The sequence below is a fragment of the Callithrix jacchus genome, chromosome 8 (assembly GCF_049354715.1).
Source record: "Callithrix jacchus isolate 240 chromosome 8, calJac240_pri, whole genome shotgun sequence".
Classification (NCBI taxonomy): Eukaryota; Metazoa; Chordata; class Mammalia; order Primates; family Cebidae; genus Callithrix; species Callithrix jacchus.
Genome location: NC_133509.1, coordinates 103,948,997 through 103,973,821, shown reverse-complemented (window position 1 = coordinate 103,973,821; position 24,825 = coordinate 103,948,997). Strand labels below are relative to the sequence as shown.

Here is a 24,825-nt window from a genome sequence, read left to right as displayed (position 1 = left end):
AACCACTCGTGGTGGTGGGGGGAGGGGGCCTCTACCCTACCGCTGCTTCCTGCCTGCACGGTGAGCCCTTGCCCCCAGGCGGCCACGTACCCTGAATACCCCTTCCCTCCCCCTTCTCTCGGCTGCCCGCTTCCATCCGGTCCCTCCCCGTTTCATACCCTCCCCACCCCCAGGCTGATCTGGGAGTGGGGTTGGTGGGGGGGGCAGGATGGCGCGTCCCTCTGGATAGTGCGGTTAGGGCTGGGCTTGAGGGAGAACGCTCATGTCCAAAAATGGTAACATTCATTCCCTTTTTTAAACTTAAAAGGGGGGTAGTTTATAGAGCCGACTGAAGTTTTTTTTTTCAGCCAAAGGCATCCTGTATTAGCTCACTCAGGAATCCTAGGCCCTGAAACGGAGCCGTTTTACTCACTTCATCAGACAGGCAGAAGTAATCTAAAACACACACAATGGGCTTCCTCAAAGCGGGATGACCTGGGCCCCGCTGCCCAAGGCCTGTGGAGGGCCGGGCCCTATACGGCGACATCGGTCATCTACATCGGACCTACATGGGAAGGTCCCCTGACTTGGAACTGACTTCTTTGTAATGTGCCAGTTGCTTAAACTCCCCCTCTTCCTGTCATCTTCCTAGTAAGAACTGAGGACTGGGGGAGGGGGGGCTGCAGATGGACCCCCACTCACTTGGCTTATTTCCTGGGACCATGGGTGCTGTGGGTGGAGCTGAAAAGTGAGTGGGTAATTTGGAGATCCCTATGGGGCACCAGGCAGAAGGCGCTTTAATAATTTCAGGGTGAAGCCTTCTTGAGAATGGATTTTAAATTAGACGGAAGTGAGATTAAGGCGATAGATGCCTTGAGGTCTTCTTTGAAGGTTAGAAACAAAAAAGAAATCCCTGTTTGGGGAGCACCTGCTTTGTGCCTCGGAGGGGCAGGAGTAACAGAGCTGCCCAGGAACTGGACACCTGAAAGGACTGTGAGACCAAGTTCCTGGGGACAGACACTGAGCATCAGCATGCACATAGTACTTACTATTTCTGAATGAATGAATATGTTATGCATTTGGGGAGAAGAATATAGATTCGCAGGACTCTGACCTGGGTGGCAGTGGGTGTGCCCCAGGCCTTTGGGTAGCCGGGTAGGAAGAGGTGATCTGGGAAACTGGGTTATCCTGGAGGCAAACTCGACAGTGCCAAGAGCTAGCATTTGCTGATGTTAGCATCATGCACGAGGACGAGGAAATCAGGGCCAGAGAGGGGAAGTAACCAGCTCCAAGTCCAGGCTGGTGTTTGGTGGGGCTGAGGTGCAGCCATATTTGGAACTGGCAGCTTCCTCTCAGTTGTCCCGCCTTGACGAGGGAGGCAGGAAAGCTGGGCCTGGCATCCAGAGCCAGAGACTCTCAGAACCAGGAGAGCTGACATGTGCTTTGGGCAAGGGTTGATGGAGGTACCACAGCAGAAGGAGCTCTGGGCCTGACTCTGAAGATTCAGATCCACAGTTTTTTTCCTGTTAATTCTCTAGATTATCTTTTGTGGGCCTCAGTCTGCAGAATTTCTGTTCTGTCTAGTTCTCAGCAGGGTGGCATTAAGGAGGTGGTATCACGGGTGAGGGATAAGACTTAGGGTAAACGTGTTGTTTTTGACACACTCTCTACTGACAGTGGGAGGTGGGGTTTGTGTGGGACCAGAGCCCACAAGTGGACAGAGGCTGATGGTTCCAAAGGGAGGCAGGGGAGTGAGTAAGGAGGGGAAGAAGAGGACACAGGGCAGAGGGATACAAAGGTCACTGGGTAGGAGGGAGAAGATTCTCTTTTTAGCTTTGGTGTAGCCATGGCTATTTGTGAGACTTTGGGCAGGTCTTTCCCTTTCATCGAGCTTTTATTAGATCATTCAGCAAATACTTTGTGAGTGCTCATTCTGGGCCAGACACGATTCCAGGAATTAGGAGTCAGGCACTGAGCAAGACAGACCAAGTTCCTGTTCTCGTGTGGCTTCCATTAGGTTTCCTCCTCTGTAAATGGGACACATTTCTGCCCCTCAGAGCCCTCAGGACTCTTCCAGGGAATCGGATTACATGACGCATTGAGAAATGCTTCCTTGGTGAAGGTATGGCCTGACGTGGATGCAGGGAGAAGTCTGTGCAGGCAGGAGGCATGACTCAAGAAGCTGCTCTGGCTTAGCCAAGGCTTGTCCCTCTTGCAAAGAATGCTTCGGTATGGAGTTAATGGGCTGGTCGCCATGCCTCCAGACACAAAATGCAGTTATCTTCCAGATGGAGCATGTGGATTAGAGGCATTTCCTATACTTTTCCAGCCTTCCTCATCTTTCTGATCTTCGAGGCTGGGCTCTGGAGTCACTTTTCCTAGGGGTTGCTGTTATTTTCAGGGTGACCACAGCCCCCAGTTTTCTCCTTTATGTGATTTCACTCATGTTCTTAGGTGTATGTGTGTACCTAGTATAGGTCAAGCTGGAGAGAGCATCAACTTGGAGTGGGATCCTGGCTCTGCATTTTCAGGCTTATGACCTTGGGCAAGTTCCTCTCTGAGTCTCCAATTCCTGACTTATAAAAAAGAGCTAATACCCACCTTGCTGGCTTGATGTGAGCAGATATGTAAAATGATAGCTTCTGCCATTAAATTTTATTTTCTCTCTTCCCTCTGAAGTCCTGGAGATTCTGGTTTAATGTATGTGTCCACAGGTGCCAGCCTGGGGCCTTTTACATGTAGGAACTTAGTATTTGTTAAGCGAATGGATGTTGAAACGGAGCGGCAGCATTGGCAGGTGAATAGAGGTGGTTGTGAATAAGGCCCACATCCTGATTCTGCAGGCAGGTGAGGCTGGGTCACAGGAAGAGGGGCCACGTGGTTTACACTTGCTTCTGGACAGCGAGGCCATTGCAGGAGCTAGCACTCAGCGTGGAGGAATACAGAGAGGGAAGGACCTGACGTAGAAGAGTTTACCTGGGGAGGGATGGGACATCCAAAGCCAGGGTGATGCCTGGTAGAAATAAAACTGGAAAGGGGAGAGGATTGGCTCTCCTCCTCATTCTCAAACTCCTCGCTGTTCTGCACTCCTTCCAGCTTTACCCCATGCCAGTGTCCGTGGAGGCAGGGACCTGGCCTGTCCTGTTCTCTGCTGAATTCCAGTGCAGAGCACAGGGACAGGCCTGTTGTAGGTGGCCTGATCTAGAACTGTCTCTGACAAATGGGCTAAATGGCATCATGCATGGCTCCCAACTTCAGGCTTGGGGGTGGGGAAGGTGATGAAATGCTTTCTGTTCAGATGACCACTTATCCTGGGGTTGTACCTGGCCCAGCCTCTGCAGATAAATGTGTACTGGGTGCACCATGAGTCCAAACCTTGGTCCCTCTGTTTACTGTTGAGATCTTGATGAGTCAGCTTACCTGCTGTGTGCCAGATGGTATCAATGGGGAAATAATGATGATAGTGGTTCTTGCCCGATAGAGTTGTGTGGAGGTTTAAGTGAAGCAGTCTGTGTAAGGATCTAGCTTGGCACCTAGCATGTAGTGAGTGCTCAGTAAATGTTAACTATTTGGAAGAACCAGAATTTCCATGGTCTTTACCCAATAGGCTTTGAGATAAGACATAGTATATAAACCCATCTTTGCAGGAAGAGCCAAGGTTGTCTATGGGTGTAGGGGAGTTGTGTTATCCTTGATGTCTGACCTTAACTTCTCTGATTGCTCAGTCTCTTCATCCGTGGAATAAGGTAGGCTTCCTTGCCTACCACACTCCCTGGGTATGGCAGTGAAGGGTGGATATTAAAGCACTTCAAACAAAACAAAACAAAAACACCATGTCAGCTTATACAGGGAAAATGGCCACACAGTAGGAATTCTCTGTAAGCAATTTAACCCTGGATGTCTTCAGGCTGAGGCATTCTTTTTTTTTGAGATGGAGTCTCGCTGTCGCCTAGGTTGGAGTGCAGTGGTGTGATCTTGGGTCACTGCCACCTCTGCCTCCCAGGTTCAAGCAATTCTCCGGCCTCAACCTCCCTAGTAGCTGGGATTGCAGGTGTGCACCGCCTCATCCAGCTAAATTTCGTATTTTTAGTAGAGACAGGGTTTCACCATGTTGGCCAGGATGGTTCTCGAACTCCTGACCCAGGTGATCTGCCCGCCTTGGCCTCCCAAAGTGTTGGGATTACAGGTGTGAGCCACTGCTCCTGGCCCAGGCTGAGGCATTCTTTGGGCCCACCCATCCCTCCAAGCAGCAAATCCAGTCGTGCTTTATCCGAGCATCTGATGTGGCTCCTTCTTCTCCAAACCTTGCCCCACTGGTTGGCGAAGTGATTGACAAAGCCTGAGGAGAGGTGGACTGGGGAGGAGGGTTGCAGAGGCCAGTCGGCCTCAGACCAAGCCGGTGAGGGCTGCTTCTGGCTGCCATTCAGGCTGCCTTAAGACAGGCAGGTGTGAGGAGAGAACTGGCTCTGAGCAGCCGCAGCCTGGTCAGGCTTGAGAACCAGATTTTCCAGTTTTGAGAAATGGTGGGACCTCAAGGGGCCATTGGAGTCACTGGACACTGGAGTTTGGTTTGCAGTAGAAGAAGGCTAGCAGGCTCCTGCAGGATGCGTGTCTACCACCTTCTCGAGAGGAAGAGGAGGAACCCCCTTTCCTCCAGTCCAACTTTCTGGGGAGGTACTGCAAGGCTGTGCAGGCTGTGTTGGACTTGGACCCCTCTTTTCAACTTCTCGGAGGCCTGGGGCTGGGCGCCTGGCTGGGGGCCACAAACCATCAATCTGGCTCGAAGACTTGTCACACAAGACCTGGGGGCCTGGAGCTAGGGTGGGGCAGCCAGAGATATGCATGGTGGGTCTCTAGGAAAAAGCAGCCCTAATAGGGTGATAATGTAGATGGTTCCTCCTCAGGGAGGGAGTCAGTAGATGTTCACTAAACCCCTGCTAGGTGTCAGATGCTCTGCTTGCTGTGTGGCATGTAGAAATGGTGGTTTAGGTAGAGAAGGAACCAGAAAGAGGCAGAATCACAACAGGCTCTGCCAATAATGGCCTTTGGCAGGAACTGGTGGAATTGGAGCTGCATCTCAAAGGAAGGCGGTTCTTCTAGGGAGCCTTAGGGTGTGTGTGTGTGTGTGTGTGTGTGTGTGTATGTGTGTGTGTTTGATGTTGTAGGACAGAGGTGGGGAGAGGGGAGATGCTGAAAGGGCATAGCAGAGCACAGAGAGTATCCATGCTGGGGAACACCCCCTCCCATTATTCTCCTTTGTCATTCTTCTATTATAGTTTTAAATGTTGAAATTTATGTTTTCTGGAGATGGGGGGGTCTCACTATGTTGCCCAGGCTGATCTTGAGTTCTTGGCCTCAAGTGATCCTCCTTCCTCAGCCTTCCAAAGTGCTGTGGTTACAGGCATGAGCCACTATGCCCAGCTTTGTTCTTTTCCATTTGTTTTGCCCCTCCCAGAGCTGACCTCTTACCTTTCTGTGAGAGTTGACCAGGCCGTCTGGACAGGTCACAGACCGGACTCTTAAAGCCACACCTCTGTATAGACATTGTTGGGATCATCCCAGCCAGTTAACCCCGCCTGAGCTGCCCCAGCGTGTAACCCACCTGTGGTTTTCCTGGACCTGGTATGGAGCCAAAGGGCACCTTCCTCACCGGCCCTGCTTTTATGCCCTGTTTCGAGTGCATAGAGGCCCATGTCTCTGCAAGGGGCGCCCATGTGTTGGGCTGAGTTACTCATCATGGACACTGGTGGGGTCCTGGAGCCAACCAGCTGAGGTGGTTTGGGCAGTTCTAGTCTGCACCTCCCCACAGAGGTCATGGCGGAGAGGCCATAGGCAGAGGAAACCCCCTGAGTCTGCTTCCTTAGTTCTGGCAAATGGGTCAGCCCTCACTGGACTCAGGACTCAATTCAGCCCAGGGTTCTGGCTCCATCTCCTGAGGTGCCGGTGCCAGTGGCCTCCTAAGTACTGTTTGCTCAAACTTGGATCTGACTGAGGTAAGGAGTCTTAGGAGTGGTGGGGGCAGGAGACACAGCAAACCAGGGCTTACAGCCACCTTGGAACCCCTCCTTCCTCTCTCTTCAAACATTAGCAAGGTGTCTGCATTTGTACATTCTCACACTTCTAATAAAGAAATACCCAAGACTGGGTAATTTATAAAACAAAGATGTTTAATTGACTCAGTTCAGCTGGCTGGGGAGGCCTCAGGAAACTTAAAATCATGGTGGAAGGGGAAGCAAACCTGTCTTTCTTCACATGGCTGCAGGAAGGAGAAGTGTGTGTAGAAGAGCGAAGGTGGGGAAGAGCCCCATGTAAAAACTATCATCTCTTGTGAGAACTTACTCACTATCACAAGAACAGCAAAGGGGTAACAACCCCCGTGATTAATTCACCTCCCACCGGTCCCCTCCTACGACACATAGAGATTATGGGCACTACAATTTAAGATGAGATTTGGGTGGGGATACAGCCAAACCATATCAGTTTCTCACCTATCCCCAGGCTGTGCATCAAGTTCAAGCTCCCTGGAGTCCTTCCTTCTCAGCGGGTGGGGGGAATGCATGGAGAGGGTCGCTCAGGCTCCCATGTCCCTGCCTCACCTGCTTTCCCCTGTGTCATGTCATCCTGGGGGGTTATATGGTAGGTGAGTCTGGTTATCCGGGCATGGTGAGTCTGATCTAGTGAGGCAGGTCTCAAAGCTGTGTGGGGCAACATTCATGATCCCAACTTGCCCTTTCTGCATGCACCATTTTGCCATAAAAGTTAACAAAGTTTATCTTCTTATAATAATTATAATGGCTTGCTGTTTCTGAGCACATGCTAATTGTCAGCAACAGTCCTAAGGACTCTACATGCATGAGCACATCTAACCCTGTGAGCCGGGTCCTCCTATTATCCCATTTTACAGATGAGAGAACTGGCTCTGAGCAGTGGCAGGACTCTTCCAGGCTCACGCTGCCAGCAAGTGGTGGAGCTGGGATCTGAAGCCGGGCAGTCAGGCTCCAGCATTTGCACTCCTTCTCAACTTTGCTCTGCTGCTTATACAACAAATGCTTGCGTGGGTAGAACTCTTAACCCAAGATAAACATATACAAACAAAACCCCGCTGATGGAAATGCTCTGGAATTGGATAGTTAGTGGTGGTTTCACAACCTCACAAATATACCCGAAACCACTGGATTGTATGTTTTAAAACGGTGACTTTTATGGCTTGGAATTTTATCTCAATTTTCAAAAACCTAAGAAATTAACTGGTATAAAGAAGAAAATGACAATTGCCTGTCATCCTACCTCCCAGAGGTAAACAAACACTCACAGGATTTCTGATGGCTCCTGCCATCCTTGTCCCTCTTCCCTCGTTTGTGTGTCCCCTTCTCTGTCATGCCCCCTGTTTGGAGTTGGGGTCTGGGTTCATGGTGAATGAGAGGAGTCTAGAAGAGAAAGATAAGGGCGGGAGCTTTGAAAGCGGGATGAAGGATGCGGCTCTTTCCTTGGAAACTGACCAGGAATACATGACACATGAGCACAGGCAAACAGAAGACTGGTAGTGTGAGGAGAGGGTGGCCTTCATTATTCCAAGTCTCAGTCTTTGGGGAAAATTCCTCCCTGACCTCTGTCTATAAACTCTGTTGGCCTGGGATTGCTTCTCTCTGTTCGCTCTCCCCAGGTTGGCAGGGTGGGAGTCCAAGTGGGGAAGCTTTCCTTAGGGTCCTAGGCAGGGGTAGGGGAGGGCAGGGCCAGGGTGCCCCCCAAAGGAGGCAGCTTCACCACTCTTGGAGCTTGCCTAGCAATGGTGAGGAAAGGTGACTTAGCCCACTACAGAGGCGGGAGGAGAATAAAAGGCAGCCAAGGATGGAAATTGGGCGTCGATGCAGAGGATGCTGTTCCCCTGGAAACTGCCTCCTTGGTCCTTCGCTACAGCAGGCTACTTCTGGGGTGGGGATCTATTCTCCATTGAAAGAGAGTGGGGTTTTCCCTAGGCCTGTCAACCACAGGTCGGGGCTGGGGGATCTAGGGAAACCCTTCTTGCACATGGAGTGTATGTCAGACGCATTCTATTGGTGGCTACATTTAACATTGACAAGAGCCTTGTAAGGTATGTGGGATGATCACACTTCATAGGTGAAGGTCCTGAGCTTAGAGATGGAGAATAACATGCTCACAGCCACACAGCAAGAGAGGCCTGTAAATGAAGGTGCTAGTACCCTTGGCCTTTTAAGGGAACCATTTGTTTTGGTTCAAAGCATTTCACAAGCCCAGGGTACTGGGAGGTAAATGTAAACATTGTCCACCTCCTGGGAAGGAAAGAAGAGAAGATGAGAGAAGGAAGGCTGGAAAGGTGTGTTATCTGTTTTATATCAACCAAAAAACCAACCAACTAGGATTTATTAACAAGGTCTTGGTTTTCCAAATAAGCACACAGACTAATAGTTCACACTGATTGAAGTTTGAATGGTTTGGATTACCTCCATATGTCAAACAACTCTTTGGGGAAGGGACTGTTAATTTTCTTGGTACAGACAGGGAAATTGAAGCTAAGGGAGGTTAAGTAACTTGCCCGAGATTAGGCAGATTGACCTCAGAACTCAGCTCTTAACCAGAAGTACAGACACAGTCTTTGCTGTTAAGAAGTTTGTGTTTTAACTGGGAGACAAGGCTAATACAGGATTGAAATAAGAGAACTCAACATAGCACATTTTTAACTTTTGTGCTTTCATGTGTGGCTTTCTCTCCAGGAATTGTGGGGAGCAAACTTGTGGGGTCTTATCCCCATTTTACATACAGGGAAGGTAAGGCTCAGAGAGGTGAAGCGACTTTACCAGGCCTTTTGAAGCCTGGAAGTAGAGTTGGTTTTCAATCCAGGTCTTTGACAGGAGGGTTTGTGAGGTTAAGAGGATGGACATAGTTCTCAGTGGGTACTTTTCTTGGTTTTAAAGGTAGTGAAGGATGCAAGTTGTATTTCTCTGCGTTTTTCAGTTGAAGCAGTAACTGTCAGGAATAGATTTAAGTCCCCTGAACCTGGAGGCCTCCCCGCTTCTGGTGCTGACCCGAGCAGGGAAGCCTCCCTGCTTTCTCATTCAGCAGCACCCTCCCCTTCTCTCTTGTTTTGGTTCCTTCAGTTTCACCTGTTCTGTCTGTCCTTCTTTGTTCAGAGTCTTCCTTTATGGTCACCACAGGAACCAAACAGGCTTTGAACCAGGCAGCTGAGCCTCACTCAGGTTTATTTTGTTACAAAAAGCCTGTGCACGTGAAACCTGTAACGCTTGAGGTTCTTGTGTAAACCTTGAGATGATTTAGAAAGTTGATGAGGAAGTGGAGTGGGGGGCTTGGGTTAGCTTTTGGCACTGCAGGGTTGGGGAGTGTTTGAGCCGGTCCAGAGGACAGCACCAAGTCGGGTGGGGGGGCTGCGCCCTTTCCTGACCCCCAGCTTTGAACCTTCCAGGCCTAAATCAGAGGCCCTAAATGTTCAGCTCGAGGCGGAAGAGCAGGTGGCTGTGGGAAGGGAGCCGCCTCTCCATTACCTTGTTCTTCCTGTTTCCTGGTGGTGGGTGATCGTGGGCTGTTGAGCGTGTGGTCACAAGGCCTGTGATTTGAGGCCAGGCCAGGGCTTGTAGGGAGCATTTTTATGGGCCTGAAGATTTATTTTTTAAAAGCCATCTGCAAAGCTGATTATAATTGATGGGAGTGAGACAGCATCTGAGCTCTATTTTCAAATCATCTGTAGGTGAAATGACAGGAGGAGAGGCAACTTCAAGGTGGGTGGGCTCCTTCAGGCCGGTCCCCTAATGGAACCTGGCTTTCTGGGCTGGAGGAGGCACCAAGCCTTGCATGTGGGCGGCAGGGGGTTGTTGAAATCAGACTCTATCTTTCCTCCTTATGTCTGATAATGGAGATGTTCATGCATAACCGTCTGTGGTTTGGGGCTAGAGAGAGAGGTGGAGCTTTTAATTCTTCTGAGTCAAGTCTCGACACCCCCATTATGAAGGCTTGGTCCAAGAAAAGGAGAGCAGCCTCCACCGAGGTCCTCTGTCTCGACGCTTATATCTGTCGGGTCTGTGAGCATGGAGTGTGTGTGTCTCTCTGGCTCCAAGAAGCCCCTCTGTTGTTTTTGGCCACCTCCTTGATCTTGGCAGAGGAGTGGCTCCCTTTTAAACACCGCAGACATCCTCCAGATAATAGATAATGGCACTCTCCAGTCGAGTTCCCGATATTTTGGAAGGGCCTTTCTTTCCAGGAACGCAAAGTGCTTTTCCAGACTCACCCCTGGGAGCTGAGAGATGTAGGAGGTGGCTTATGAATTGTGTTTTTCTGGAGGCAGGGAAATGGGGCCAGACCCCTGGTTTCCTGCTCTTCATCTTGGATACTGGTGGCTGGGGCTGCATGGAGGTGTCTTTGCATGCACAAAGCCCTGAGGCTTCTTATTAGAAATCTGAATATTTTTCCAAACTTTAGCTCCAAATGAAGCTTTGCTTTGTAGTTTTCTTTTTTCTCTTTTTATTTTCTCCTTTTTGCTCTCTTTTCTTATAGAAGTTCACGTATCCAGTGGGCCCGTGTGCCACCCTCTCTGTGAGCCTGCTTCGTACAGGCAAGGAGGCCACAGTAGCACCCTGGCTGGGGGTGCCTGGCGGGGGGACGTGTACCTGATGCCTTTTCCCCAGAACTGGTTCAGAAGCAAGCTCAGCGTAGGACCCCTTGCTAGCTCAGGGACTGTTCTGGGAATATGGAGCTGAGCACCCGTGCATCCCCCTGCCCCGCCCCCCTGCATCAGCCAGCCCTGGTACTGTGCTTTGGGTCGAATTTCTAAGTGTTTTACAAATATTAATGTAATCCTCACAATACCCATATGAGATGGCTTAGTGGGAGGTAAAAGAGATTTGAGGGTATTTGGAAAGACCTGAAAGGTTCAGGTGGTTACAGCAAATATTTCTAGATTTTCTGCTCTTGGATCCAGCTCACATAGCCAGACTATGTTGGCTTCAGATTTTTGTTTTCAGGAAAGGGTACCTTGTAGAGTTGCAGCCCCAGTGTTCTCCCTGATCTCATAACCTTCCCTCACCGGAGTTAACCACTGTTCCAAGTTTGGTATTTTTGTTCCTATACATTTCTTGCCTATGTTGCTGTCTGTATCTTTGTGCCTGTTTTAAAACTTTGTGTAGATGGGGTCATACCCAATGCATCACTCTGTTCATTGCTCCTTTCGCTCCCACCTCTCCCGTGCCCTGGAGCTGTAATGGTAGACTTGGTGGGAGCTCTACCATCCCTGTTTTGTGGCTGAGACTGCTGAGTTCCAAAGCACTTGCCCAGGTCACATAGCTCCTTGTAGGCAGCAGGTGGGACTGGAACCTGGCTTCCTGCCTCTGCGGTGGCTTTCTTATGTTACACCTGCCGCCCTGCACCCTGCCAGAGTTCAAAGACTTGCTGACATTTGAAGAGGGACGGCATGAGATGTCAGTCTCAGCGTCTTACCCTCTTTCCACCCGTGTGTGTGTGTGTGTGTGTGTGTGTGTGTGTGTGTGGCAGGTACCCGTCCCTATGGGTCCCTGGTCCTTTGCCTGCTGCCCTCTTTTCCTGGGCTTGAGATTCAGGCTCTTAGGGACCTGCATCACATTACCATTTTTTTCTCCTCCCAGGGTAGCAGTTGTGCTTTTATTACTTCTTGACGAAGCAAATGCGTCCTGAAGAAAAGCTATAGTGAATTTGGGAGTGCTTCTAAATGAGTTTATATTTTATGGCTCACAGCAGCATCCTGCACCATTTGGAAGCTGGTTGTTCTCTGCAAGACAAGAGACTATGCTCTGGACATGAGGCTTGGGCTGCATATAGAGTTCTGGAAGAGGCTAGATGTGGGGAGCCCCACTCCGTCAGGCCCATTCCTAGGTTCCAAGGATAGCAAGTGGGGTCCCAGTTGAGAGGCCCTTGTCCCTGCCTGACTTCCCTGCTCTTGCCTTCTCCTTATCTCCTTGCTCTCAGTCACTCAGCCATTGCCTTGCCCAGTTAGTACCTGGGCTAGAGAAAGTCAGAAAGGACAGATGTGTGGCAGCCTGCCTGCCTTCATTATACTTTCTTTGGGCACTGTTGTGAAACTCTCCTCTCTAAAGACATTTAGAGGATTCCCAGGGGATGTCACTGATCTGTGACTGATCTGAGGCTCCTTGTATGATCAAAGGTGGGTTTGTGAGTCTCCTGTGGGGTCCCCTAGGAACTGATTCTCAGGAGCTCCCTGATCAGTCATCCCAGCTCCCCAAAGAGCAGGTAAGCAAGAGCCACACTTGCACATATTAGGTATTGACCGAGTATCCACTGTTGATGAACGGTGATGGTGAGGGCCTCTGGACTGGAGTGTGGCAGCTGTAATCCAGCAGGAGACAACTGACAGATGCTGAGGGCCTGGGTGGCAGTGATCCGAGTCACCAAGGAGCACCCCAGAGATGAGGTTGATTCCTGGGACCAGGGCAGAGGCCCAGTTGGCTCCTCGGTACTCAGAGGTGTGTACTGGAATCAAAGGAGGCCAGAGAAGCTGGTCTTGTCATTGGGATGGGGTCATAGCCTAGGATGACCTCAGCCCCTGCCATGCTGCTCAGTGCCCCTCTCTGAGCTGGTGCTTCTGATGGTGGCCTGGTTGGAGCTGGCACAGAACTCCCAGCTCTCTGCCAGCCAGCCCAGCTGCATTTTTCCTTTGGCTAGCTACCCATCAGATTCCTCTCCCAAGGTATGGGCCATGCTGACACGTCCCTCTGCACCCTGCCCCTTCCTCTCTGGAGGGTGGGGTTATTGCATTTGGCTGGGCCGTGCTTCAGAAAATCACAGGGAATTTCTGGTCCTTTTGTGTGAGTTTGAGGACCTTAAAGGAAGTAAAACCTAGGACTTGGTTTTCCTTCTCCTTTCAGCCCCTCCACTGAGGGTTCTCTCTTGAGTGCTGGATGTCACCGGTCCACTGTCTTTTTAGCCAAGTATCCCGAGGGATGTGGATCTAGATAACTGTGGGGCCTCCAGCTTGACAGGATGTGGGGTTCAGCAAAGCTTTCACCTGCCTCCTGCTCACTTTCTGTTGGGACTTTGGGAGAGGGGATAGGTGTGAAAAGACTGTCTTTTTTGACTTAATAGGCCAGAGAGCTGCTTGGCAGAAACCTACCTTGTCCCTCAGGAACAGGAAGAATGGTTGTGTATTAGGTACCTGGGCCTCAGGAGACCCGAGATCTTGTCTTAGTGCTGCCTGTGGTCACTTTGTGATGCTGGTAAGTCACCCCCGGAACCCACCTATAAATAAAGAAATTGGATGGTAGGATGGTGGTGGGGCACTGTCGTAAAGGCTGTGCTTGGATTATCTCATGGCAGCTGATCTCTAGGGTCTGGGATGATGCCAACATTCTGTGTTTCTGCCCTCTTGGGGGACACTCAGCAGAGTCAAGCACTTCTTTTTTCTTTTTAAAACAAAATTATTATGTTTTTATTTTTTGAGATAGGGTCTCACTCTGTCGCCTAGGCTGGAGTGCTGTGGCATAATCTCAGCTCACTGCAGCCTCTACCTCCTGGGCTCAAGTGAGTCTTCCACCTCAGTCTCCCAAGAAGCAAGGGACCACAGGAGTGTGTCATCATGCCCAAATAATTCTGTTTATTTTTTTGTAGGGACAGATCTTGCTCTGTTACCCAGGCTGGTCTCAAATTCCTGGGCTTAACCCATCTCCTGCCTCAGCCTCCCAAAGTGCTGGGATTACAGGCATGAGCCACCACTCTCATCCAAATCAGGCACTTCTAAAGGTGACCTTGCATTTGATACCTGGGCTTCTTAGCCTGGCTCTGAAATTAACTATTCTGCGAACACAGTGTCTTTAGGAGCCATCTGTGTTCTCAGCTTTGAGGAATTTGTTCTTACCCTCTAGGGAGGGTGCAAGTGGGGCCAGGTGAATGTGTTCCCTTTATAGACAGACCCAGAAGCCAGTGCTCTGTGTGTCCTGGGCTCTGGCTCTGGAAATACCTGTTTAGGGTGTGGTCCTGAATGGGAGGGAGGCCAGGTACCTGGGAAGGTGAGAGTTGGGGAGGCATTCTCTCTTGTTTGGGGCTGGTAAAGGGTACCTTAGCTCTGCCTTCTAGCCTGGGTGCTCCAGGTGTGTCTGGGGGTGGGGATGCTGGAGGTGGCTCAGAAGGACTGCAAGGTAGACTGATGATAATTGGTCCTTTGTGTAGGTGTGGCTGACCCACAGGCCTGGTGAGAGGAGGCTGCTTGCCTGTGGGCTCAGTGGGTCTGAAACACTGACTGCAGCTGGGGAGCAAGGCTTTCAGCCTGAAATCTGCCCAAGGGACTGGTGTCAATAGGTGGCCTTGTCTTTCACTTGTTTACTTCCAGAGCCTAGCTCTGGTCCTTCTCTTGTTTGCAGCAGTTTGAAGAAATCAATAGAATGCCTAACCCAGAAGGGACCTGCACTGTTACCTACCCCTCTCTTCCTCAGATAAAGGGACGAGGTCCATAGTGGTGATCTGATTTGTTCAAGGACACTCTGCCATGAGTTCATTCCTTGTGGGGCCAGATTTGGTAAGGATTCTTTATTCTGGGTACACGTACGCCATCTTCTGAAGTCATCCTTGCAGGTGGGCTCCAGAACACCTGCAGATAGATGCACATGGGGCAGGACCCTGTATTCTGAAGGCAGAGGAAGCTGCTGCGGTTCTGGCTAGTGTGCGGGTGGTCAATTACAGATGAGTTTCACACATGCAGGCAGCTGTACCCTGCCAAGTTGGAGGTAGTGATCCACATGCAGGCCTTTATACTCCGGTGTTCCTGGGACTGGCTCCTGAGTTTGCAGTTGAGGAGGGAATGGAGAAATGAGCCTGCAGGACAGAGGCAGCCTGGTGGCGGTGGCAATCTTGGTATTAACAGCCAGCACTTATTACTGCATGTCCAGCCCTGTGCTAAGTCCATTACGTGCTTTATGCCAAGGAATCATCATAGTCGCCCTATGAAGAAAAGGTACTTTAACATTTTTAGTCCCACTTTACAGAAGGAACTGAGGCTTAGAGAGTTTAAATGATTTCCCCCAACTCACAGCTTTTAGTGGGGCAGCTGGGCTTTGATTTCAGGGCTGCCTGGCCAGAGCTCATACTGCTAGTCACTGTCCTGGTTGCTTCCTCTCTGCTAGGATATTCCTGGTGGCAAGCACCAGCTGTCAGCCCTGACTGGAGAAGGGACGAGCCTCATGATAGATGGAGCTGAGTCTCCACCCTCCCCGGGCCCCATATGCTTCTCTCCTGACCCGAGCATTCCTGTGCACCAGGGAAGTGGCCCCTCTCTGGTCATGGAGACTGAAGGCCCAGTGCTGTGTTGAACAGTAGAGGTGGGGGTGGCTCAGGGTTGGGCGGGGGCTTTATGGAAAAGTTGTAATGGTAGAATGGAGGGTGCTTGAATCCCGTCCTTTCAGGGAAGGTTGCCTTTAAGTTGGAGGGATGCTGTTGGCTTCCTGCAGCCCCTTGCTGCCTTTCGATGACTCCTGTGTGCATGGGAGCCTTCAGGTGTAGGTGGAGTAGGCAGGGCTGGAAAGGCTCCTTGCTCCCTACAGTCCAGGAGAGGCAGTGCTGGAACTCCTTATTTGCTGTTCATCCTTAGGTAGGTCAGCATAACCTTTATGTTACAAATGCCAATAGATATTTAATTCCTGGGATGGGATAAGGTAGCATGCAATTTAGAATTTAATAAATTACCAGTTCATGGGGAGGTGAATCTTATTTCTCTCTTTATCCATGATGCATGTTAGTTGTATGAATAAATGAATGAATTGTTAAAAATTTATTATGGAGAATTCACACACAGGAGTAGAGAGTATAGTATAGTGATTTCCCGTGCACCCATTACTCAGCTTCAGCAATTAGTAACAGAATTGCCTGTAATATTTAACTATCTGGGCTATTTTATTGGCACTGAGATTAGTGTGCTAGTGTGAACTACTAGGAACTTCTCAAGTGAGGAAGAACAAGCAGAGAAGAAATGATATAGTGTGAATAAAAACTCATCTTTGTGGTGCTGCCATGCTAGGCAAGCTGCAGGTGCTCACCTGAGGGTTTGAACTAATTGCTCTGGATAACTGGCCAGGTGGTGTTGGGTTCCAGCCCCAGGTGGGAGGAAAGTTTCTGAAGGGTGAGTTCAGCTGGATACATGAGATTCTCAAACACACATTGGGGCAGAAGGCGCTGCAGCCAGCCCCAGCTCATCTACTCAACTCAAGTTTACTGTGGATCATCTTTGTTTAAAGTTGTCATTTCAAACATAGGAAAAAGCATTGAGAACAATAAAATGAGTATCTACCTGCTTGCCACCCAGACTTAACAAACGTAAAGCAGAAATTCTTTCCAGATAAGCAGCAGAGGCATGGTCTCTTGTGTCTAAGGGGGCCCATGGGTGAGAGACCCAGGGACGGGCAATTTCCTTGTCGTATACAAAGATACCCCATCTGGTATAGCGAATGGAGTTTCAAGGAAGGCTCCAGCCCATCCTGGAGGAGACAGATAGGACTTCCTGGAGGAGGTGATCATGTGAGCTAAAAATCAAATCTGGGCTATGTGAGTCAGGCCAAGCTGGTGGTGGGGCCAGGTCAGGGGGAGGTGGGCCTGCAAAGAGTGTGACCAAAGGCAAGAAAAAGGGAGTGCAAAGTTCTGCAGAGGGAGGGGAGGAGGTGAGTGAGGAGTGGGCTGGGTGCAGCTGCAGTGAAAGATGCTTGGGTGTGGGCAGCAGTGAGGACTGGTGAGTCAGCAAGGGACAGGCTCCGGGCATCTTGGGGGCAGTAGCAGGTACCAGGCATGTCCTGAGACTTGCTCAGTGCGTGGCTGTCTGAATTAGACTCCACACATTGAGAGGATTATAGACCAATGTAATCCCAGGCAGAGAAACCCACACAGCGGGTGCAGAAGGGCGGAAACCGTGTTGGGACTATTTGATTGACCTGGGCTGCTTAGAGCAGGCTCCAGGCTGTCATTTGGAAGAGGGGATGTGTTGGGTAGACCCAATAGAGAGAAGTAGAACTTGGTGAGCATTGTGGGGAGATGGAATCTAGCTCAGAATAGAATTCCTAGCAGCCTTCCAAAGAAGGGATGCACGGCTGGGCGAGGGTTTCATGGTCTTGAATGTGTTGAAGCAGTCTCAGGTTGGAAGCAGGCAGGGCTGGGGTGTGGAGGGATGGGGCTGTGCATTGCCCAGCCTTCAAGGCCTCGCCTTACTCTGCATTCTGAGATTTAGGCTGGGGAGGGAGGGTAGGTGACCCGTGGGCACAGGCAAATGGTGCTCCAGGGAAGGCGGCTGTGGAGGAGGTGCTGGCCCGTTGCCATGGGAACCATCACTGCCGTGGGTTTTCAATTCCAAGGGTGCCCTGGAAGGGAATGAGCTCACTCCACCTGCGAGCTGGTGAGTCAGCCCTGCCTCTCCCGCTCACTCGCCAAGGCTAGTTGGGAATTTGAGCAGCAAACCCTGCCTCTACTCCCTCCTTAGACCACCTGGGCGCCCCTGCCCAGGATGTGGGCTGTTATCATAAGAGATGTAAAGCAATAAAGGCAGCTGCCAGCCATCACGGGATCCCGACTCGGGGAAGCTGCTAGCCCAGTTGGCCAAACCTTGGCTGTGTGCAGAGGGTGAACCATTCTCTCTGGCGGCCACTCCACTGATGTGGGCTGCACACCAGCCAGAGCAATACTGGGCCAGAGCTTGTGGTCTAGGGGATAGAATGGTGTCAAGGGTAAGCTTTTGGGGTGCCTTGTGAAGGAGAAGTACAGTCTGGGTGGGTGTGAATGCCTGTCGGTTGGGCGTGGGGGTATTTTCTGGAGGTGGATGAGGAATGCTTCCTGCAAGGGAGTGGCTTCTGATCTGGCACTGGAGGGATGAGGAGCAGTAGTTTGCCCACCAAGTCCTAGGCATCTGGGTCTGGGGTCATGGCTCCTGGCTTCTCCTTCTGTGCCCCTCCCCAGGTGCCCAGTTGTGAGGGAGGGATCAGAACATGTCAGGGTATTGCAAGGATCTCAAACAGCTGTGACTTGAGTGAACAAGCCATTTTTATCCAAGACCCTGAAATCCATGGCACCACCCACTGGGGGCTGGTCCCTCAGGATCCACATAGGGCCTGTAGCCCACCCCCTCATCCCATGTGGCCGCCTGTGAGATGCATCAGAACACCCAGGGGAACGCTGTGTTTCTAGCCTCTGCCTGCCTTACTTGCTTCACCCACATGAGCCTCTGTTTCCATTTGAGGAAATAAAGTTAGGGGAGAAGAATGACCATCTTAGACCCTTTCCCTTAAACACAACCATTTATATTTTCAGAAACCTATTTTTATTTTTAATCTTCATGCCTGCGTTATTCTGATAGCGGTAATCATAGTGTATATAATATTTAGCTCTGCTTTTTTATTTCCCCACTTGGCATTTTATCAAAAACACTTTTTCTTATGTAGCTACACAGCCTTTATGTTCCTTCCCTGGAGAAAGTGAGATCCGAGTACAGAGATTGTTTCATATAGCTGTTCATTTGTACTTTCCTGCCTCTTTCCAAAAAGCATTTGAGGTGGGTATATTAAAGGCTTGTGTATGACAGAGAGGTTTTTTATTATTTCGTTTGAGAGACAGGGTCTCACTCTGTCACCCAGGCTGGTGTGCAGTGGTGTCATCAGAGCTCTCTGTAGCCTCAGACTCCTGGCCTCAAGGGATCCTCCCATCTAAGCCTCCTCTGAGTAGCTGGGACTACAGGTGCATGCCACCATGCCTGGCTAATTTTTACATTTTTTTGTAGAGACAAGGTCTGGCTGTGTTTACCAGGCTGGTCTCAAAAGATCATCCTACCTCGGCCTTCTAAGGTGCCATGATTACCAGTGTGAGCCATGACACCCAGCCTTCAGAAGTTTTTTGTTCTTTAATTTTTTTTTTTTAATAGAGGTGGGGTCTTGTCAAGTCGCTAGAGCTGCTTTCAAACTCCTGGCCTTAAGTGATCCTCTCACTTGGCTTCCCAAAATGCTGGGATTACAGGCGTGAGCCACTGTGCCTGGGCCAGAGCTTAAAATTAAAGTTAGAAGATCCAGAGCTATGTCATAGTGGGGATGAGACCATTGTTAAGAAGACAATTGTTAAGGAAACAATGTTAAAAGAGGTTAGTTTTTAAAAAAATTTAATGTAATCCCTCAGCTTTATTGAGGTATAATTGAAAATTTAAAATTATACACATTTCAGTTATACAACGTGATGATTTGATAGACGTGTACACTGTGAGATGATTATCACAATTAAGTTAATGAACACATCCATTGTCTCACATAGTTGTCATTGTGTGTGTGTGTGTGTGTGTGTGTGTGTGTGTGAAAGAGAGAGAGAGAGATAAGGACATTAAGATCTACTGTCTTAGCAAATTTCAAATAAACAATATACAACTGACCCTTGAACATCCCAGGTTTGAACTGTGCAGGTTCACTTAGAAGCAGATTTATTTTTCATTAAAGTTATACTGAGTGTACCTGCCTCCTCATCCTCCTCCTCCTCCTCCTCCTCTTCTGCCTCTGCCACCCCTGAGACAGCAAGACCAACACCTCCTCCTCCTCTTCCTCCTCCTCTTCCTCCTCCTCCTCTTCCTCCTGCTCCTCCTCTTCCTCCTGCTCCTCCTCTTCCTCCTCCTCTTCCTCCTGCTCCTCCTCTTCCTCCTCCTCTTCCTCCTTCTCCTCCTCCTCCTCTTCCTCCTCCTCTTCCTCCTCCTCCTCCTCTTCTTCCTCCTCTTCCTCCTTCTCCTCCTCCTCCTCCTCCTCCTCTTCCTCCTCCTCTTCCTCCTCCTCCTCCTCCTCCTCTTCCTCCTCCTCTTCCTCCTTCTCCTCCTCCTCCTCTTCCTCCTCCTCTTCCTCCTGCTCCTCCTCTTCCTCCTCTTCCTCCTTCTCCTCCTCCTCCTGCTCCTCCTCTTCCTCCTGCTCCTCCTCTTCCTCCTCCTCTTCCTCCTTCTCCTCCTCCTCCTGCTCCTCCTCTTCCTCCTGCTCCTCCTCTTCCTCCTGCTCCTCTTCCTCCTTCTCCTCTTCCTCCTGCTCCTCCTCAGCCTACTCAATGTGAAGACAACCAGGATGAAGACCTTCATGATCATCACTTCTACTTAATGAATGGCAAATATAGTTTCTCTTTCTTATGATTTTCCTAACATTTTTTTCTTTAGGTCACTATTGTAAGAATGCAGTATATAACATACAACATGGATGTCGATGTATTTATAATCAGCTGTTTATGTTATAGGTAAGGCTTCTGGTCAACAGTAGGCTACAACAGTTAAGTTTTTAGAGAGTTGATTATACGTGGATTTCCTACTGCATGGTGGGAGTGTGGGCGTTGTTGCCTCTTACCCACGTGTTGTTCTGGTGCTCAACTGTAGTATTACTAGCAATAGTAACCATCCTGACTGAAAGTTTGTACCCTTTGACCAACATCTTCCCATTTCTCCCCAACCCCCCAGCTCTAGTAACCACCATTCTACTCTCTGCTTCTGCATGTGATATTTTTTTAGATTCCATGTACAAGTTGGATTATGCAGTATTTGCTATGTCTGGCTTATTTCACCTAGCCTAATATTAAAAGAGGGTTCGTTTTTGTAAGCAACACTGACCCTGCTTATGAGCTTCCTGGCAGCCAAAGCAAAAAGATAACTTGGAAGTACCATAGTGTTTATTTCTTAGTAAAAGAAAGTGTGCCAGTTCACGAGAAAGGGGCACTTTTGGTAAGCATTAATAGGGGGGTGGTTCAGTAGACAGTGCTGTGTTGGTTTCATGGAACACACAGACACTTTTTGTATACTTGTCTCTTAAGTCAACTCCCAGTGAATGCCACAGATATGGTGTTAAATCACACTTGTAGGAAGTCATTTCTGCGGGGAGCTGAGGTAATGAACTCGAGATCCACTGTTCCCAGAGGTTTAACCTCAGAGAGGCACAGGTCCTTTGAGACGCCCTTGAGCACGTCTTGGAGACTCTCGTGGCAGTAGTTTGACAGGAGCTGGAGAGCAGGCTGTGTGGACTCCTGGCTCCGAGATCAGAAGTTTTCTCAGGTCTTCACGGAAAAGGGAACTGTGAGGTTGGTGCAAAAGTAATGGCACTTTTGTACTGACCTGAATATTTGCTTTGGATGCTCAGCATGTGAAGGGCAAAGTTCCTATTTTATTATGCAAATGAGAGCCTGGCCCACTCTCCCTTTCCAGAAGGGTGGCTGTTGAGGCCAAAACTGCCTTTTAGAAGCAGTTTGGGATCTGCCCACTTCCCTTCAGGAAGGAAACTGTGTGGTCACTCAGGGCTGGGCCTGGGCCGTCCCCCTTCCCAGCTGCCCTTCTTCTCAGCTGCTGACATGTCCTCTCCTAATCATTCTCCCATTATTGGACATGTTCGTGGTTTCCAGTTTTGGCCTATCATAGATAATGCCTCTATAAATATTCCTTTCATGTGGACGTTTTCCTGTATTTTAGGATAACATCCACAGCTGGGGTTTTGACCATACTCGGAGAGGATAATTTCTACAAGTCCTTTTCCATGTGAATCAGTTGCTTTGAAAAGACTGACCAGTTTAATGTGCCACCTGTTTTTCTCTTACTTAAAAAAAAGTGGTATTTATTGTGGAAAATTTGTAAACTACACAAAGTACAAAGAAGAAAATAAGAATGAGCAGAAATTCTACCACCCTGAGAGCATGGAGGTGCGTGGCCTGGTTCACTGCTGGAGTCAACTTGTCTCTTGGCAGGCAGGGGTTTGAGCTTGGACAGTCCCCTGTCAGTAGTCTGCCTAGGTGCGTGGGGCACCTGATTTTTCTCTGCCCCAAACGATCTTCTTAGTCACTGATCTGTCTGGCTCTGAGCTTACATTTCTAAGGTTTTGAAGGCCCTGTTAACCTATTAATCAATCAATCAGAAAGTGGTTTAGAAACCTCTTAAATGTTTGAATGTTTGGGAGGAAATGTTAAGTGTTCAGGGACTAGCTTCTTAGCAGATTCCTCAGCAGCTACCACCTGCCAGGCATGACACCTACGAGGTTGGGGCTCCGGGCTGATGGGCCTTGGTGTGAGAAGTGGTGGGATCGCCTGGGAAAATGTTGCCCAGACCTGACTCCTGACCACATTCCTCAAGTTCCTGTCTGGCTCTGAGGCTTGTCTGGAAAACAGAAGGGAAGTGGGAGCGGTCATAAATGAGAACCTAAACCTGCCATCTCTCACTTCCCTCTCTTCACTTCTCTGAACCAGACATTATCTGGGCCAGGTAGACACGCCCCTCTACTCCCCAGTCATTAGGAGGAAGCTTCCAGGGCAGAAAGACCCCTTTCCATGCTGGCCAGATTCCTTGCTGAACTTGACCAGGGTGCTGGTTGTGCGCTGAGGAACCCACAGAGTTGCTTCTGTTACTGGGTAACTCCACCATCACCCAAGCAGTTACATGTCAGACTGAATTTCCCAGAATGTGGGGCAGGAAGAAGATGGTCCATTCATGGAATTACCTGACCTCAGAGAGTAAGGCTTCAGTCCTTAGGAGCTGTAAGAACTGACCAAAGAGTTCCTGAGTGGCCTTAAATGCCAGAATGGGCATGGTGGGTGTGCTGGGCATGGTACACACAGCAGTGGCACACCTGGATGGCCGAGTCACTGTTAGTATATAGGAGCTGATGCACAGAAGGCCCCCTCTCCTGCCACTCTCGAGTCACTGTTAGTATATAGGAGCTATAGTATATGGATTCGATCCAAGATGGCTGATTGCTAACAGCTCGGGATTGTAGCTCCCAGTGAAAGGCAGAGAACGAGAGGACGCCACACTTTCAGATGAATTTTCGTCGCTCAAGGACCAGAAGATTCCAAGTGGAGGAGCCCCATGGGTCCCCAGCACGACTCTTGTGGCTGGCGCAGTGGTTTTGCCGGCACCTCGGTGTGGCAGCTCTTCATGCAGAGTAAACGGGAGGAGATTCCCATGCAGAAGAGCACCACCAGTCTTAACGCCACTGTTTTGGCCGGCGCAGTGGGTTGCTCGGATTCCAGCGCTGGGAATCAATAAACTGGATGTCCACTCAGAAACCCAACTAGAAAGGCGGTAATCGTAAAGATGACAAATGGATAACTTTATAACAAAGGGAAGAAACCAGCCTAAAAAGGCTGAGAATACCCAAAATCAGAACGCCTCTCCCATTACGGGGGATTACAGTTCCTCATCAGCAATGGAACAAGCCCTGATGGAAAAGGACTGTGTGCCATTATCAGAAGTAGGCTTCAGAAGGTGGATGATAAGAAACTTCTGGGAGTTAAAAGAACTTGTTCTAACCTAATGTAAAGAAACTAAGAGCTTTGAAAAAAGTTTTGATGAAATGCTGACAAGAATAGACAATATAGAGAGGAATATAAATGAACTAATGGAGTTGAAAAACACAACACGAAAACTTAGCGAAACATGCACAAGTTTGAATAGCCGAATTGATCAAGCAGAAGAAAAGATATCAGAGGTTGAAGACCTACTTAATGAAATAAAATGAGAAGACAAGAATAGAGAAAAAAGGATAAAAAGGAATGAGCAAAGTCTCCAAGAAATATGGGACTATGTGAAAAGACCTAATTTACGTTTGATAGGTGTACCTGAATATGATGAAGAGAATGAATCCGAGGTGGAAAACACTCTTCAGGAAAACTTTCCCAATCTAGCAAAGCAGGACAATATTCAACCCCAGGTAATACAGAGAACACCACAACGATATTTCCTCAAGAAGAGCAACCCCAAGGCACATAATCGTTAGATTCACCAGGGTTGAAATGAAGGAGAAAATACTAAGGGCAGCCAGAGAGAAAGGTCAGGTTACCCACAAAGGGAAGCCTATTAGACTTATAGCAGATCTCTCAGCAGAAACCCTTCAAGCCAGAAGAGAGTGGGAGCCGATATTCAACATCCTTAAAGAACAGAACTTTCAGCCCAGAATTTCATATCCTGCCAAACTAAGCTTCACAATTGAAGGAAAAATAAAATCTTTTATGAACAAGCAAGTACTCAGAGATTTTATTACCACCAGGCCTGCTTTACAAGAGCTTCTGAAAGAAGCATTATACATAGAAAGGAACAACCAGTATTAGCCTTTCTAAAAATACACCAAAAAGTAAAGAGCATCAACATAAAGAAGAATTTACATCAATGAATGGATAAAATAGCCAATTAACATCAAATGGCAGTAACCCTAAATTTAAGTTGTCTAAATCCCCCAATCAAAAGATACAGCTAAAACCTAATGGTATGCTACATCCAGGCCCATTTCACATCCAAAGATACACAAAGACTCAAAGGGATGGAGAAAGATTTCCAACCAAATGGAGAGCAAAAATAAATAAATAAATAAAAAGCAGGAGTTGTAATTCTCGCCTCTGATAAAATAGATTTTAAAGCAACAAAGATATAGTGGTAAAAGGATCAGTGCGACAATAAGAGCTAACGATCCTAACACCCAGATACATAAGACCCATAAAGAGATTTAGACGCAATGAGACAGAAGATTAATAAGGATATCAAGGACTTGAACTCAGATCCGGAACAAGTAAACTCAATAAATATTTATAGAGCTCTCCATTTTAAATATGCAAAATATTGATCAGCCATTACTAATACCCATTTTTAGAATAAAGCCATATTCCCGTTCTCTCTCCATCTTTTTCTTCCTCTTTCTCTTCCTCTTTCTTCCTCCCCTTCACTCCTTTTTTTTTTTCTTTCTTTCAAAAAAAAGAAAAAAGAAAATGTAGATTCTAGGATATAGGTGTTTTTTGCTTTAGGAGAAAATCCTTCTCAGGTTCCCAAAAGACTACCTCATATATAACACAAACAAGTAAACACGTTTATGTAACTATCTGAAACATCTTTCC

The 24,825-nt window shown here is 48.7% G+C and overlaps 1 protein-coding gene across 10 annotated transcripts in view; it reads left to right on the top strand.

Moving 5' to 3' along the window:
• The window catches only part of ACTN1 (actinin alpha 1), a 109,044-nt gene that overhangs the window by 1,273 nt on the left and 82,946 nt on the right, over nt 1-24,825 (top strand). The gene's annotated exons all lie outside the window — the stretch shown is intronic.